This window comes from Macaca nemestrina, chromosome 1 (assembly GCF_043159975.1).
Source record: "Macaca nemestrina isolate mMacNem1 chromosome 1, mMacNem.hap1, whole genome shotgun sequence".
NCBI classification, from domain to species: domain Eukaryota; kingdom Metazoa; phylum Chordata; class Mammalia; order Primates; family Cercopithecidae; genus Macaca; species Macaca nemestrina.
The window spans coordinates 3,038,803-3,056,950 of record NC_092125.1 but is presented as its reverse complement, the minus strand read 5'-3'; the positions used below and the strand labels follow the sequence as shown (position 1 = coordinate 3,056,950).

The 18,148-nt window shown below is 41.6% G+C and overlaps 1 protein-coding gene across 15 annotated transcripts in view; it reads right to left on the bottom strand.

Moving 5' to 3' along the window:
* The window catches only part of LOC105474705 (SET and MYND domain containing 3), an 813,173-nt gene that overhangs the window by 407,774 nt on the left and 387,251 nt on the right, over positions 1-18,148 (bottom strand). Inside the window, exon 1 of one of the 15 annotated variants that reach the window (XM_071069367.1) lies at positions 709-1,940. The exons of the other annotated variants lie outside the window; for them this stretch is intronic. The gene's annotated coding sequence lies outside the window, so the exon portion shown is untranslated. Of the gene's footprint in view, positions 1-708; positions 1,941-18,148 lie in introns of those variants that run through there. 15 annotated transcript variants of the gene reach the window in all.

The window sequence follows — 18,148 nt, the reverse complement described above, 5'->3', positions numbered from 1 at the left end:
CACTACCATGAGGGCTGGTGATGATGTTATGCTGGAACTAACAAAGACAGGGGAAGGTACCTCACGTGCCAGGTCCTGTGCCTGGGACTTTAATCCACACACCAACTCCGTGTGGGAAACGCAGCAGTCTACCCAGCAGTCTACCATCCTAGGTGGGCTCTGATAGGTTAAGTTCTACGTGGGAAACACAGCAGTCTGCCCTCGGTGGGCTTTGACAGGTTAAGTAACTTTCTTAAACTTACAAGGTAAGAAACAACACGGTAAGGACTGAACCATAAGCCCAGTCCTTGTACTTCCCCTGCTGTGCAAGACTATAGCATTTACTGTGGTATCATTATGACTTAGTGTATCGGGACACTTGGGGCTCTCTCAGGCTCATCTTCTAGAGACACGTCCCCCGCCTCGCCACCACCACCAACTGTCCATAACCCTGTAGGCGTTTAAAGCCCTCTGGGATGTAATAAGGTCAAAGAATCGCCATTCAATGCCCAGGCAGACAAAGAAAGGTCCAGAGTCATTGCTTTTTCTATAACACAACTTAAAGGATTGTATCTGGCTATCCCTCAGGACTTTAAAGTCACATATCACGCGAGCCATACTTCATTTCTTCAAGTCTAAATATCCCTCCAGAAATACCAGAAATCGGTATCATAACAAACCTAACACACGTCACAGTTCCCATTTTTCATATCTAATCTGCATCTATACCTGCTGAGCATATCTCAGAGCCTCTCTCCAGTTTCCCTCCTCGCCATTCACCTCCCGGCCGTGGTGGACTTTCCTCTCCTGTGGCTCTGAGTGTTTGTCGCAAGTCCCGCGTTGGTATCTCTGTTAGACTCTCCGCCCCTCCCAGTGCCGTCTTGATCCTCTTCTGCTCAGGCGCCACCTTCTTCAAACAGCCTTCTCTGGTCCCCTCAGCCGAACTGCGTGCTCCTCCCCTGGGCTTCCAAAGGTGCCTGCACGTATCATCACATCCGTGATGCCCAGCATTGGAATGTGTTTGTCTGTCTCTTCCCACACCGTGGGCGTGCGGGTGGCTAGCACAAATACAACTTCATACATCTTTCCTTAACAGGAAGCAAAACAATTCGAAACAGGAGTTAGACTGCCCAGGAGAAACGGGAAGGAGCCTACAGCCATTTAGCATCTCTTTACAGCTACTCAATCATTAATTTCACAAATACTTATTGAACTTAGACTATATGCCAGATAATCTGCTAGGCACCCCAAGTGCAGAAGTGAGTGGACACAGGGGCAAACGACACAGCAGAGGGGTCAGCACGCAAACATAACTAGGCAGTGACAAGGTGCATACGAGGTTCTTTGGGAGCACAGATTAGGAAGACAAAGCACGTCTAAAGGATTCAAAGAAGACCGCACAAAACCTGGACGCCTGAGCTTGGAACTGATGCATCAGTGGGAGTTAACCAGTAAAAGACACAAGGAAAAGGCAGACTATGACAGCAAAAACACCAGTCAAATCAATCAAGTCATTACCAGGCCTTAAACCCAGCTGCTTTCTTTTAAAGGAGAAAAGCAGCCTGAGCAACACAGTGAGACCCTGTTTGTACAACAAATCAAAACTAAGCCTAGCATGGTGGCACATGCCATAGTCCCAACTACTCAGGAAGCCAAGGCAGGAGAATCGCCTGAGCTCAGGAGCTTGAGGCTGCAGTGAGCCATGATTATGTCACTGCACCCCAGCCTAGGCAACAGGCAAGACCCTGTGTCAAAAAAATAAAAGTAAACAAATAAAGGAGAAATGGCCTGAAACATCAACTTCAATCCCATTTTTCATAGAGCAGGACCATTATTAAAACCCCCTTGAAATAGTCTTACAAACACACTTTCCATCAAGCCATGATTATAGTATTTTCTTCAATATTTATTGGAAATTATATAAAATATTTCCCCCATGAACAGTAGACATGCAATTCTGTGAGGATTGAGTAAATAAAACCAATATATATCAAACAGTACCTTTTCTGCAGTTGAGAGGTAAGCAAAAGCATCCTCTGTTTAATAAACAAGAAAAAAAATGTTAAGGAAGAATGTAGAATAGGTTGCCACCAAGTATGCAAATGCATTCATGCTTAATACCTATTCTTAGCTCAAGTTTCTAGAGGTTGCTTTGTGTCTCGGGCATGAAATCTCAGAGCATGCAGAATAGATGATCTGAAATATTAAATCCTAAACGGCTCTTGCCAGCGGGCAACTGTGGGCTCAGCAGAACCTCTGTGTAGACAGTCTGATTACCTAGTTGTTCAGGCCTCTTTGCTGGCAAAAAGTATAACTGAATAAACAGAAAGATCTGCAATGCCTCAGCGCTCAGAGAATTATGACAATGGGAAGAATGAAGCTCTGAGGTCAAAATCTTTTAAACAGCAATAATCCTTGCACTACATCAGACACCTGGCAATCTCAGTCCATTGTACTCATGGGAATGCTTTTTAGATGCTCTGATTCATACAGGTACTTGGGAGCCTGACCAAAAAGACCTAACTAGAATACATTGCAATTCTGAGTCTCAGACAATGTATATGAAAAAGACACCAGAAGTAACTTTTGTTGAACAAAAGGATTCGTGGCTCTCGCAACTGTTTATCATTGTAACTCTATTTCCAGATATGTTTATCATGTAACTCTGTTTCCAGTTACATGACAACAAGTACAGTTTATGGGAAGAGACATGTGCAACAACCGCCAAATGACCTGTCCATCTTATCAAAGACAACGAAATGATGATTCCCTGCTAGTGTCTAAATATTATTTATCCAAGTCGTTGATTTGTAGGTGTTCATTCCATTTTCTCATACACAATCCAGTAATCCATAATCCAGTAAAAGACTCACAACATAGACATTCAATTTACAGTTGTTGCACAGGGTCTATTAAAAATTCTTTCATTACAAAGTATTTATTTCCTGGATTCTTAAATATTCGGAAAATGCATAAAACACATGAAAAATATAGTTGTTCAAACAAACAAACATCATTCTGATCTCATGTTTTCTTCCCAGGAACAGAATTCACAGCAATCCATTCCCTTTAAATTTATTGTTTTCTAAATTTGTGCCAAGCACTGAGGAGCTCAATGCTTGGCACCAATTAAGAAAACAATAACTAGGGAGTGGGTTATAAACTATGTTGAGTCCCTGTTCTATGCCTCACTCTGGGTGAATTCAACCGTCTGAAGGGATAGCAAAGTCAGAAGTACGTGGCAAGCAGCAGGCTGCCTAGAGGGCTGCAGCTCAGACAAGGTTCCAGGAGAGAGAGTCTCCCCATCTTTCCCAGGCCAAAATGTTTTCCATGTCATGAAGGTCACCAGTGGTTGCCAATATGCATATACAGACTGTATTGGCTTGGTCACAGTTAGCTGGAAGAGCTAACGCTCTGTGGTACTCCAGAGTTCTCAAATAGACCTGCCCAAAACCTCTCATTCCTCTGTTCCAACCTGTAATTCCAACCCCAAATCCCACCCCAGTTTCCAACCAGTGCTTCCACCGAGAGGGCTGTTCCACTCCCTGTGAAGTCCCACAACACCTTCTGCTTCGTGCCGAACTCAGACTCGGATATCTACCTCCTACCTATCACATCAATATGATGTAGAGGAATGTCTGGGGCCCTAGACCTAAATCACCTTGTCTGGCACCTGCATCAACCTTCCTTAGTGACAATCTTAAATCTAGTTGGTTTTCTTTGAGAATTTATTTCCTTCCCAAATATACTTCTGTGATTAAAATTATGTGGTGTCAGAAGTTTAGTTTCGATTGTATTTTACAGACACCCGTCTACGTTAAATTTACCTTCTTGCTTTTCCACCATCCTTAGTTTTGTTGTAGTGTTTTTGTTGCAACTCTGTGTTTCCTTCCTGTGTCTAGTTATTTATAAATTACCATTAAACTGATTTTTATATTTTATTTCCATCAAGATAAATAAGATACAAATACGTGCCCTCAAAAAAGTTAATGATCAATCGGAGAAAAGTGTATCTATACCCGCACCCAATAGACACCATAATCCAATGCACACATGCAAATTAAGAACAAGAAAGATGATGGAATTAGCTCCAAAACTGCTAACCTTCACATTAATCTGTCTCTTGCATGTCAACAGTTTATTTCAAATATTCAGTCACTGTCAGTCTAAGAAAGTCCTAAATCCAAAGCCCTGTGGGAATGACGTGAGTTTCCTGGTGTCCCGCACATGTTCGAAATCCTGCTGTGTTCAGAGGGTTCAGAGAGGCCAAAACGCACCATCCATGGACTTTAGGAGAAAATATTTTGTATTTTGTGCATTTAGAAAAAGCCCACAATTTGAACGTTTCAGTATTTAAAGCCAATAAACAAGGAGCTATTATTTAATTTAAAAAATCTTTTTTCAAATTTCCCTGGAATATATTATTTCATTTACAAAATAAATGTATGAAGATGACAAAATCTTAGAACTTTTTCAGGTTGAGTGACTTACTTTATACTGTTCTAAATTTTACATTAACAAAATTACGTTCATCACTTAGAATGTGACATTGTATTTAGAAAGTCAGCTTCCGTTGTCCTATTAAAATGGCATTTAGATTATAAGTATGACATTATACTCAACTTTTCCTTTTTTTTTTTTTTTTTTTGAGACGGAGTCTGGCTCCGTCGCCCAGGCTGGAGTGCAGTGGCCGGATCTCAGCTCACTGCAAGCTCCGCCTCCCGGGTTCCCGCCATTCTCCTGCCTCAGCCTCCCGAGTAGCTGGGACTACAGGCGCCGCCACCTCGCCCGGCTAGTTTTTTGTAGTTTTAGTAGAGACGGGGTTTCACCGTGTTAGCCAGGATGGTCTCGATCTCCTGACCTTGTGATCCGCCCGTCTAGGCCTCCCAAAGTGCTGGGATTACAGGCTTGAGCCACCGTGCCTGGCCTCAACTTTTCAAAAACATAATTGTTATATAAAGATATATATATACACTCACACACACATTTGTAATCCTTTCAGGCTTATGCATAAATACATGTTAAAATATTGAAAAGCAGTTCCAAAAATAACTAAAATGTCATTTGCCAAACTACTTTTAGGCTATCTCTGGGAATAGTAGAATTTGTGGTCATTAAAGGAACAAAATGTTTCCTATTTTGCTTTTCTCCCACCCTTTTCCAGCCAACCTCTTCTAACCAGTCTCCATCTTTAAATAATGCTAGAGACCTACAATAGTTCTCAACTATCAGATTTAAACTCTCTGGTTGTATCAGACTGGTAAGTTGAAAATAAATGGTAATAGGCAGTTTGTGTTGGGCCTATCAGGCAAGTTGTTTCTTCAGAATAATATTCAATTTGATACACATTTTGAAACAAACAATTACTTTGTTTCAAGGCTTGCCATGAATAAACAGTTCTCTTAAGTTATTAGTGAAGGGACAGCAACAGTCGACCATTTTATCTACCCATCTGCTTCTCTGCGGCAACAAACTGATTTCCATGGGACACTTGAATAAAGCAAGGCTGTCTGTCCAAAAGAAGTAGAACTATGTCCTCAATAGGCAATGGAACAATGACTGACACTGAGTCCTAGTGCTATCACCAATATCCCAAACAATCCGGCTTTAATCCCAAAAAAGGTACAAATACAATTTAAGACTAGTTTGGGTTTGGTCCCAATGGGGCTAAGAGAAACGACTGATTGTTGAACACTGGATTCCCTGACAACTGGAGAGAAAAAATTAAAATTCCAACATGATGATGTTAATAATAATTTCATCTGCAGCACCATTCAGGAAGCTGATTAGATGATCCTAACGGGTGATTTAAAGTGAAAGAGAAAAACACCCTTGGCATAATTTAATAAGATCTTCAGACTGAAGCATATTCAAGGGTTTCACGAAAGACCTTCTCATGGCCTTTTAATAGCTCTTTCCAATTGCAATTAACTTGTTAAATGCCAATTCTCATTACCTCCTCAGAAATCCAAAGGCAGTCCTTTCTGATTAAATCATTAAATAACTGTTAACAGCACAATGACTAGTAGGTATTTATGGACAGCCCGGCACTGATATGCAGCTTTCAGTTCTCCATGCCAAGAGAAAAACTGGAGTGGGTGATTTCAAATCATAGTAAATTCTATTCATCTTCGGAATGTGCTAGGTTATATTTACCTAACATATTCACCCTTCTTAATTGTTTTACTGGCACTAGTATTTAGATTAGGAAGACAGGCATGGTGGCTCATGCTGCTAGTCCCAGCTACTTTACAGGCTGAGGTAAGAGGATCCCTTGAGCCCAGGAGTTCAAGGCTGCGGTGAGCTATGGCGGCACCATTGCACTCTAGCCTGGTGACACAGCAAGACCTCAACTCATTTAAAAAAAAAAAAAAAAAAGTTTATTTTAGATTAGTATAACCTTTTCATACTCTCAATAGACTGCAGAAATGACGATTAGAAGGGAATTCATTTTTGTGGAAAAGCCAGGTAGGTACTGGAGAAATGGGAACACATGTCAACTGTGACCTCCACTGCCTGGCAGCATGACGAGTCCGATGGCCCCACTCAGGAGTCACTCAAAGGCCTGTGGACGTCTCCACCGGGCCATTACCACACCAACAGGCAATGGCTACGTCAACCCATACCAAAGCTCACTTTTTCCACAGATCTACCTGCAACCTTTGCTTCCCCTCCTCCCTGACTGCTTGCTGACCCCCAGGACTGGACAAACCTGGCTCAAGAGACCAGGGTTCTGGTTCAAAGTTCAAGCTTGTCACCATCCTCCCAAGACAGAAGACGTTCACCAAAGAGTTGGAAAAGGTCAGCTCTGCCACGTCCTCTTTCCTGTTGCACTTTTATTTCTTGTATTCCTGAGCATCCTGGGACAGTGCTCCTCTGAGAAAATGAATACAACTCTCGGAGGACGATCCACAGCAAACCCAAAGCCTCCTTTGCTTACAAGTTATAGAAAGATCCCATGAATACTCTATTCTCTATGCAACTTCTTGTCCATGCAGTCTTACCATGGAGGAGGGTATTATCATGGAGAAAAATAGACTTTGACTATTAAAAAAATAATAATAATAAAATAAAGCATAATCAACTAAAACTACCATTGAACTTATGCTGTAGGTCACTACAGCAAAGAAATGATCAAGTTTCAGTATCTTCCAGAAACTAGATAAGTTGTTATAGCTTGTTTAAATGAATATATCACTAATAATATGCATTTTGAGGGTTTTTTTTTTTTTAACAGATTAAGAAGCTTGTAATATGTGAAGTTCTGTCCACAGTTACCTGAGATGTTAGGGTTGATTGAGCTTAAAATACTTACTTCCAATTAGAAGCAGCCAAATACAATTTTTTATGTGAGAAAATAATTGCAATGCTAGCATGACCCTTTATTTTCCCAGGGCTAACATCAGAAAACAGAAACAAATATAAAAGTATCACATTCATGTCAATGGCTTAGTGAAGACAGGACGTTATTCTTTAAATGCTGCTTAAAATGCATCCAGACTCTGCCCATTTATCTGCACCTCTTCCAGCAGAGCGTCTGGCACAAAGTGGGTGTTCCTTTAATCTCTGCCATCCCCATCCACACCTTTCACCTGGCAGGAACTTCCCTAACTAAATGCTACCTGCAGTATTTTTACTATACTCTCAATCATCATGGTACTGAAAAGCTTAGTTCATAACTGTCTTTTTATACCTTAAAAAATATGGCTTATGTAAATTTTATAAATATCATTTAATTGCACACTGAAAATGGTATTTTATGGCATGTAAATTATGTTCATATGTGGTTAGGTTCTTGTTCTCAAGTTATTTCATTTTGCTTCTTTTTCCTTAAAATTTATTCAACACAACAGTTCAAGGATGAAAAGATTCCCTCTTTTTCTTTAACATCTTTTCACTCTTCCCGCTAGGGAAGCACAAGATAAACATTAAGTGACACAGAAATGCCTTATTCTGTCTTTTGAGCTCAATGCCCTGAAAACAGCCCAACCTTCCACCTTTTATGTGTGTTGGTAAATTTGAACTGAGGAATTAAACAGGCTGCAGGTGTCTGAAATTCTCTTTGTTCGGCCTATGTAAATACCTCCATTATCCGTTTTAACAATCTATTCCGAAATGATGACTCCCAAAGTTCCATGCGGCTTTGATTTCGCCACAGACCTTTGCGTCTGAGTACGTAACTGCCTGCTGAAGACCTCCAGGCACCTCGTATGGTTTCTAGAGCTGAACTCATCGTCCTTCTTCCCAGCACGCACAGGCTCTCAGCGATGCTTCCAGTATGTACGGAGCTCAAGCTTGAACCTGCGTCACCTCGAACTCCTTGCCTCTCTCCTACTTTCTGGCTTGAATCCACCTCCATGTCCTACCAATCTTACCTTCTAACTATTTATTAACTCTTTAGTCTGTCCCCACTATGACTGCTCTAGTTCAGATTCCAAATATTTCTCACCCGGACCACTGCACCGCCTCTCAGGTGTCTCCCTCATTCTCTACATCTCAGATCCCCTTCTCCATAATGGCCAGTACAATCCCACTAAGCCTCCATTTGGTCGGTTAACTCCTGCACTTAAACCCTTCAGTGGCTCTTCCTCTCTTTCTCACTCAACCACAAATTCTCACATGTCATATAGAACCCAGCCTCTGGGAATCTGGCCTCACCCATCTCTTCCTCTAAACCCTACAATCCCTTCTTGGAATGTCTCTCTTGTTTTCACAGGCTAGCACCTTCTCATCTCTTAACAGTATTCTAGGCCAGGCATGGTGACTCACACCTGTAATCCCAGTGCTTTGGGAGGCTGAGGCGGGAGGATTGCTTGAGGCCATGAGTTGCAGACTGGCTTGGCCAACAAAGTGAGACCTCATCTCTCAAAAAAAAAAAAAAAATTAATCCTACTTCGGAGCCTGAGGTGGTATTAAACCCAAGTGTTTAAAGCTGCAGTGAGCTATGATCATACAAGTACACCCCAGCCTGGGTAACAGAAGGGGACCCTGGGTAACAGAACAAAACTATTCTCCTCCAGTGGCTTTCATGGCCTCACACTCTTAGCAAGATTTGCTAATTTTGCTACAGCTCCTGTAAGCCTACCTACCCTGACCACATTTCTGTATTTAAGTGCCCGGCCTCCACTTTAGCACGTGAGCTACCTGACGGCAGGATTTTCTATCCCCAGCTGATAATACAACGATTCACACACGGTAAGCTGTCAATAAATATTGAAGAATGAACAAATGAATATAGAGAGTTCAAACATGAGGACTAAAGGTCTGTATCAGAAAATGGTATCAAGATTCTAGCTGCTAAAATATAGAAGACTCTATCACATTCCCCAAGACCAATTTATATTTTTCCACTGTCCTTAACTGTAATTCTTACTCTCTCATTCCTGACATCATGTTGATTATTGTGAGAATATTAAGGCTATCGAGAGTGATGCTTCTCTCTCCTCTTGGATGCAAACATTATCTGTATCTTCATCCACAAGAAATATGTCCCTCCCTGTGATTCAGTTTGTCCATGTAAAAAAAAAAAAAAAAAAAAAAGCTCATGCTCGTCACCTGGCCTCTCTCTCTTCCCAAACCCCACTCATCTACTTTCACCTCTGAGACAGCCCTTAGATTTACTCCCTCCTCTAAATTCCCAGAGCCACTGCTATAGTTGAGGTCGTTATCATCTCTCATTTAGACTATTTTGACAACCTCTTAACTAACCTCTCCTCCTCTAGTCTCTCCCTTTAAGTAACCCACTTTTTATGCACCTGGGCTCTAACCAACACTGATCATGCCTTAAAATCTTCTCATGTGAGTAAGAAAAAGCTCAAAATTATTAGTGTGAAAATCAAAGCCTTATACTGTCTTGCTTCATCCTACCTTTCTAACCTCACCTCCCGGGGTGCATTCTAGAACCCGCCACTCTGCTGATCGCTTCTCCGCAGGCCGCCGTGTGCCATCTCTCTTCACTGGTGCTCATGCTTTTTTCCTTTGACTTCATCCCTCTTTCACCCCGAAAACTCCCTACTCATCCTTCAAGAAAACTTCGTTCAAGGCCGGGCGCGGTGGCTCACGCCTGTAATCCCAGCACTTTGGGAGGCCGAGGCGGGCGGATCACAAGGTCAGGAGATCGAGACCATCCTGGCTAACACGGTGAAACCCCGTCTCTACTAAAAAATACAAAAAACTAGCCGGGCGAGGTGGCGGCGCCTGTAGTCCCAGCTACTCGGGAGGCTGAGGCAGGAGAATGGCGTGAACCCGGGAGGCGGAGCTTGCAGTGAGCTGAGATCCGGCCACTGCACTCCAGCCTGGGCGACAGAGCGAGATTCCATCTCAAAAAAAAAAAAAAAAAGCAAAGCGAGTAAAATAAGAAACTCCAGTGTACCAGAACCAATTTCCTCCTATCCACCTTCCATATTTGCTCGAGACCTTTCCTCTCCATAATAAAAAAAAAAAAAAAAAAAAAAAATTTATAGATTCAGTTGAAACCACCTCTATGTCCTTCCCCAACCCTTGTGTTCCCCCTCCCGCTCCTATATCATTTTTAAAAGAGGCTACGGTCAAAGGAAACGCACAGCTGGATAGTAAAGCGATAAAAATAGTTTTTAATCAGAACTTCAGCAACAGGGGGAAATAGATCTCTGTCAAGACCCCAGGATGAATTCCAAATCCAGCATGGGCAGCTGGGAATTTATAACCGAAGGGCAGGGTGGCAGTCGGTGCATAAAACATTACTAAGAGGTCAAATCACAGGCAAGGGGAGACGCTGGCTACAGCACCCTAACGGGATTCTTGCGAAGACAGACCAAGAGGACCCGACATCTCCCGAGGGAGGATGAGGAACCCGACCAGACGCTGAGAGTGATCAGATGAAGGACCGGGGTCGCGGCTGAACTGACTCAGCAGGGTTCTTGCTGAAATGAGATTCTCCAAGGAAGCACACAGACGGGCCCTGGTGGGGACAGAGTTCAGGAACCTGACTAAAGTTTAGAAAAGCAGAGAATCTTTGTCAGCACCAAATCCTGTTTAGGAGTATGAAATTTTCCTGTGGAGGATTAGGGTAATGTTTTCTTTCGCGAAAAAACACTAAAACTGAACAATGATCAGTGCTATTGTGCAGACTCTAGTCTGCTAAATATTAAGTAAAAAGGTGCTGTGCCCCCTTGTCTTTGACCCTTTCAGCCATAAGTCATACAACTCAACCCCTGAGCTCCAAGTTAAAGGCCCTCTGCTGCCCCACGCTGTGGAGGGAGAAACACCTTTACTAAAACGTCTGCAGGTTGGAAAGAAAGGCTAAAGAGCATGCTGCATGGCTGTAGAAAGAATAACACAGACAACGGATCTATTACTGATAAAACAGACTAAGAACAATGGGCTGATGAGACTTAACTAAAAAGATGCTTATTCCAATGTTAGAGGTTACCTCGGCGAAGACACACAGAGAAAAGAAATGCCCGAAACGCCAGGTGGCAAGTAATGGGCTTTCCATGATTAACCAAACGGGCACTGCAATGCCAACATGCCTCCTGAAACTCAAACCCTCGATTTTTGCATTGCTGCCAATTCGTTTCCAAAACATCCACTGCTAATCAAACTTGTTTGGCTGCCTCCTTATCGAAACTTTACAAAACTTTCATTTCAGCCTCATGAGCCCTGCAGCTGTAAATTAATTGAATAAAATTTACAAACATTAGGCAGTGAGATAAAGCACTTTCAAAGTCTTCGCCCTGTTCAGTTGACTTAGCTGCCTCGCACGCCAGTTTTGCTTGACATGAGTTCAGAGTCCCTGGAAACCTTCCTAATCCTACTCTCCAGGCCTTGTGCCTATTCATGGAAACATGTTAACCCATAGCCGGAAAATTAATAAACCTCAGATGGGTTTAAGCACTCAAAATACTCCTGATACTTCTTGCCATTCACCATATTGCAGACATCCTTTGCCGTAGGAGAATCCTCCTCAAAAGACCACAACAGCAGCAGATAAAATCCCTGAGGTTATAAGCATACAACAAAATGTCTCATTTAAGATTACTGCAGTCGGAGCCCAGGAATTAAATTTGCTGAAGGTGCAACCGCTTATGCCTTAGTTTATTTTTTTAGTTTTTTATTTTATTTATTTATTTATTTATTTATTTATTTATTTACTTATTTACTTATTTTTGAGACGGAGTCTCACTCTGTCGCCCAGGCTGGAGCGCAGTGGTGTGATCTCGGCTCACTACAAGCTCCGCCTCCCGGGTTCACGCCATTCTCCTGCCTCAGCCTCCTCAGTAGCTGGGACTACAGGCGCCCGCCACCACGCCCGGATAATTTTTTGTATTTTTAGTAGAGATGCGGTTTCACCATGTTAGCCAGGATGGTCTCGATCTCCTGACCTCATGATCCGCCTGCCTCAGCCTCAAAACTGATTTCTGAACTTACCTATTTCTCAAAGACGGTGCAAAATTATCACGATTTTTAAACAGCAAGGTGAGTAAAACTGATTGCCTCTGTATCTGCCAACTGTACAGATGAGTCAGCTAATCAGTGGTTACATACACTGACAGAAAAGACAGAAAAGACCATTCACTTTCTGAAATGAGAAGTCCTAATATACCGAGGTGCATTACGTCACTTAGGATTTCCGTGGTTACGAAAGAAGAATTGAAACGTCTTCCCTCTGGTGGGTTTTCACAGCACAACTGCCACCGCTTCCAGCTGAGGTCTAGTCTCTTACCTTCCCTTCGCATCCATTTTATCAGCATCTGGAAGCCCTCTGGCCTCTGTGGAGCCATGGGGACAATGGAGGCAGTTTCAAAGCTTCTGTCTTGTGTCAGAAAACCTGGGTCTAAAACCACCTCTGATATAAACTACTAAGGGACTTGTACAGATTCCTTAAACTCTGCAAAATACAGTTCTCAACAGCAAAGTGAGGGGAAAAACAGTTCTCAAGTGGGGTTGGTATGAATTGAAATAAGAGAAAGTAATACAAGGGTTGGGCACACAATAGGCTCTGAAAAAGAATTGTGAAATGGAAATGTATCTATTTTTCCTTTCTTTACAAAACAAACAGAAAATGGAACCAACATATCTCACTGCAGATTGCTCTTTAAATATGTGACCTTATACCAAAAGCATACAAGGTCACAAACAGATTATTTTTATAATTTAATCACAGAAAAGACTAGAATATCAGGTAGTTGGTGGCTACAGAAGGGACTGCTCCCCACTCAAGCCAGGAATGTATAGAATAAGTCCTTGAAATAAATGCTCAGGTCTTCCCTTAGTAATTCTGCACAGTGGGGAAATTAGCTCATTCAAACAAAGTTTATTAAATAAATAAAATCCCAGCACTTGCCTCTTTAGACAAACACCAGATGGAGACAATACAAAAGATTGCTAATGCTTTGGCAAATGAATCACTCCTCCAAATACCATTTACAAAAGCCCACCAGACCTCCAGCCGTGATGATGCCATCGGAACCCCTATGGTAATTATTAATGTATTTAACTCAAGACCAGAAACATGAGTAATTCTTAAAGACCCCAAAACTTCCATATAAATAAATCTAGAAAGGAATTACTGTTTACACCACAGAGCCACAGGTTCAAATAGCCAAACTTAAAGAAGAAAAAACATACATGTACGTATCTACTTCATCGTGTAATCTCTGAACAGTAAGAACTTTATTGAGTTGTCACCAAGGAAAGAACAAAATCTAAGATGGGTAGTTTCTGGAAAATGAGAGCCCAGAGAAACTTGACCATAAAATGAAAATTATAACGGACTTACAGAGCTGGTCTTCTTTGGGTTAAGAAACTAACGTCTTCTTGTGCAAAAGAAGAATTCAAAAGAGGAATTCTTATGTAGATGACAGATGTATCCATGTCTAAACATCTAACATCTACCAAGCACCTACTACATAACCAAGTCCCGTGTCAGGTGCTGTGGAATAAGAAGAACCATTAAAACTTATCTCCAACCTCAAGAAGTTTCTAGTTCAGGGAAGTGACTGACAATCATAATACCGAGGCATAAGTGCTATGCCAAAGAGGGTCACGGGTTACGCTAAGAATACAGGTATCACATCAGAAAATTACCGTACTTACAATCTCAGCAAAGAGATTATACCCTCATACAGTTAATGGCATCAACATCCATCCAGTCTCTCAAGCTCACCCTCTTCAACAATCTTCGCTTTACTGAGTTCTGGGTGGACCACTTACATATCATATGACTTACATATCACACCAGTGGATTCTGACATCACAACCACTGCCTGCTCCCTAAAACTCGCCCTCCACCGTCTATTCTAAATGCTTCCCAATCAGTGTCCCCATTCTTCATTCTACTCACCGCTTAGTTACTAGAAAATTTTTCTCAACCATGAATCTGACTTCACTCCCTTTGTTGAAAACCTCCTGCAGTTCCTGTTGGGTACAGGACAAAGATCAGACAACTTAGTATAGCCCAGCTCAGTCCAGCTAGCAAAGCAAATACCGGCTTTATTCCCTGCAAGCAACCTAAGACAAAGACAACCACACTAAACTCAGTATTAGCAGACCACTGTCCTCCCTGAGGCCTCCACTGCTTTGCACACACTCTTTCTCAGAAGGTCCTTTCCCCTCCTCCTGTTGGTGCAGCCAATTCTTTCTATTCCTTCTAATGCACCATCTTCTGTGTAGTCTTCTTTGACCCTAGGTAGGGTTACATCTTTGCGCAAGCAAGCTGAGCTGTGTCCTGGCTCCCCGCTGCAAGACAGACAGATCTGGTGCTCTCTCTCTTTCTTTGGGCACAAGCACGCCTGTACAGTGTCACCAGGGCAATTATACCTTTTATAGACAATAGTGGCGAAGAGCCAAGTGATGGCACTCCCATGTTATGGCTACATAGCTGTGTTTACTTTGTACATGGAGTTGTGCACCTGCGCTACAGATTCGCTGAGTCACCCGGGATGTTCACCGCAGCCTATCCTGTCTGGCTGCAGTACAGCCATGTTCCTTACACCTACTAATTCAAAAGGACTGTAATTCCATTTTAAGGGTTCTAAACCATGAACATTAATATAATTTAGGATTTTAGATATTTCTCATTTAAACTTACGAGCAAACTCTGCATTAGGACATTTCTCCTTTCATTGTCCATAAGATAAATCACCAAATCCTTGCACAAAGAGAAACAGATATAAACTGCGTCAGAAATAACAGGTGAGCCTTACTAAGGACGCTGACCCATGCCTAACATGTTAGTATAGCATATGCATATATATCAGAAACATGCCATGGGCTTTCATACCCTTACGATAACTCATTGTAAGTTTCATCCCCCAAAGAAGGCAACTTACATACTTAGGTTTTTCTACATAGAATCCAGGTGTTTTCACCAGTGATGCTCTCCAAGGGATGCCATCATGGTAATCAGTCTTGCCAGTGCCAACTTCAGTTCTACTAAATTTAATGCCCTCTTATTTTGACTCAGGAATAAATTATCTCAATGGCTACTTACAGGGTCCACTATAGCAGAAAAAGAAAGCCACACTGAGCAAGCAGTGGTCCCTTCCACGCTATACAAGCAAGAAATGCCTATGATGACAGACTTGAGTGCAGTCTAAAGAATCTTTTGCTTTGCCTTAACACTCTACTTTGGAATATCCTTGCTCAAAAAGAAGTCTACCCAAGGTGTGTATCTTTCCTTTTAATAAGCCCTTTGGCCTCAGGAGGACTGGTTTCATTCATGTGGTGACGTTTTTGCACAGCTTAAGACTCAACTGTATGATCCTTCCTTCTGGGCTCCTACAAGGGCACGCCAAAGTCCCCTCAAATCACCAACACAGCGCACATCCTCTTTGCATCCCACAGCATTCTGCTAGTGTGTGTAACACCACAGTGACAGCTCTCTGGAGTGGAACAGTGAGAGTGCTTTTTCCCAGACTACTCCACCTGTGAGGTAAACGGTATCGGCAGCACTAGGTCCGCTCAGTCTACGGCTCGTACAAGACCTTGCTTATGACAGACTTCAAGAGCTGCTTATGAGCCAGCTGTTAATTCATACAAAGTGCACAGAAATTCTTTCTGGAGCAATATTAGTTGTTTTACATTATCCTTAACCTTGAAAAGGTTAGTTTTTCAATGGGGGATGATTATCCTGGATAGACGCACACCCCCTACAAACGTGAAACTGGCAAATTCACTAAATATTTCTCAAGAGCCACCAAGCTAGCAAAAGTAGCAACTAAATAATATTATATACTCTGCCCTTCAGAGCAACCTTCTTAACGCTGAAGTGTTTAATTCATAGAATGACTGACTTATTTTCAATAGAGTGAGGCTGTATTGCATATTGTAACTCTCTCCAAATCTATACTTATCAGCTAATTCTTCAACAGGTAAGATCAATCACCACACAGAAAGAGAAGCATCCATTTTTCTTGACGCTGTCAAAGTTTGAGCTGTCTCCCCCAAGGTTTCCACTGACAGTTACGAAAAATTCAGTATCTGTCAATTTTGGAAGAAATTTAAAAGTAGTAACATGTTCTTATACATCTATATTAAATTTTCAGTATAATTATTGTATATTTGGATTACTTTATTTGCTTTCCTCCAAATCATTTATTTACTAAATTCTCCTAAATTAGCTTAATAATTAGGTTTCCTTCAGGAGAAATCCGTTGGTTATACACATAAATTGCTAACAAAAAAGGGATCAGAGCTAAATGGATCCACTTTTTCCTCTTTCATATACTATAATACAAGGCTACTAAAGAATTTACAGTGTGAATAATGTGTATTTTGAAATCCAAGCTTAGAATAGTAGTATTTTGTTTCACTATCAAAAGACAAAGCAAAAAAATAAAAAATAGGTTACACTAATGTACTTTTAAAAATATACCTGGAAAAGAAAGGAAACCATTTCATTTAATGCTGTCTCACAGAACAGAAATGCCAATGTATTTTTACAGAAATAATTCAGCATCTTGAAGTATAAGTAAAAACACTAATGAAGATCAGACTTTGTAGAGTTATTTTATACAAACAGAATAAATTTAGGTGGGGCACAGTGGCTCACGCCTGTAATCCTAGCACTTTGGGAGGCCATGGCAGGCGGATCATGAGGCCAGGAGTTCGAGATCAGTCTGACCAACATGGTAAAACCCCGTCTCTACTAAAAACACAAAAAAATTAGCCAGGTATGGTGGTGGGCGCCTGTAATCCCAGCTACTAAGGAGGCTGAGGCAGGAGAATCACTTGAACCCAGGAGGCGGAGGTTGCAGTGAGCCAAGATGGTGCCACGCACTCTAGCCTAGACAACAGAGTGAGACTCCATCTCAAAAAAAAAAAGAATAAATTTAATAAAAAGAGACTACCCCATTGTTTCCACTAAAATTGCTGCCAAGGGAAATATACATCTTAAGGATCAAGGCTTAGAATTGCTTTTCACCTGTTAGAGTAAAATCTGTCAGTAATCTGAAGAAACACAAACAATCAGCGAATTCTAGTTAGATGACCACAAACTAGGTAAATCACTAAAACGTGTCACATGAGGATAAAGTTAGTCTTGGTAAGAAGAAATGTTTAAAATAATTTTTTCTCTTAGATGTTTGCTGACAGATAAAATGGAGAACTTCATTTTCACTAAGTAATCCAAAGTATAAAGAGGCATCAGTATAGTGCTGTATTGCTTTCGTTAAAATGGTACAGGGAGGAAAAGAGAATATCTTCTAAAATTCCTTAAATGGGAAAGTCATAGTTTATCACATCATATTACCACTTTCTAGTTACACAGTACTTGTTTCTCCCACAGACAATGAAGTTCCCGTGGACAGAAAGGTCTGCTTCCTGCTTATCCTGTGTCTCAGCATCTGAATGGTCCTGACTGGAACACAGGCCGACTCTACAAGCATGGCAATTTACAATCTCACACTCGAATCTTTTAGAAGAAGAGTCTGGATGACAATAAAAGTATCTGCTGAGAAATGACCACCTCACTCTACTCTTTTCAGGCTTCCCATTCTGCGCTGAGTCACCCTCAGTAGGCCTAAGTGTGGCCATCCTCTTAGCACTCCCTGGAAACCTATTTAAGAATCCACAAAAGAAGGAGAACACCACCAGGCAGATTGGTGATGATATTTCTTGGGGAGGCTGTGCAGTTTTTCATAGTGAAGCCTACAACTTAGATTTTCAGCACTAACAGAACTCCATTATC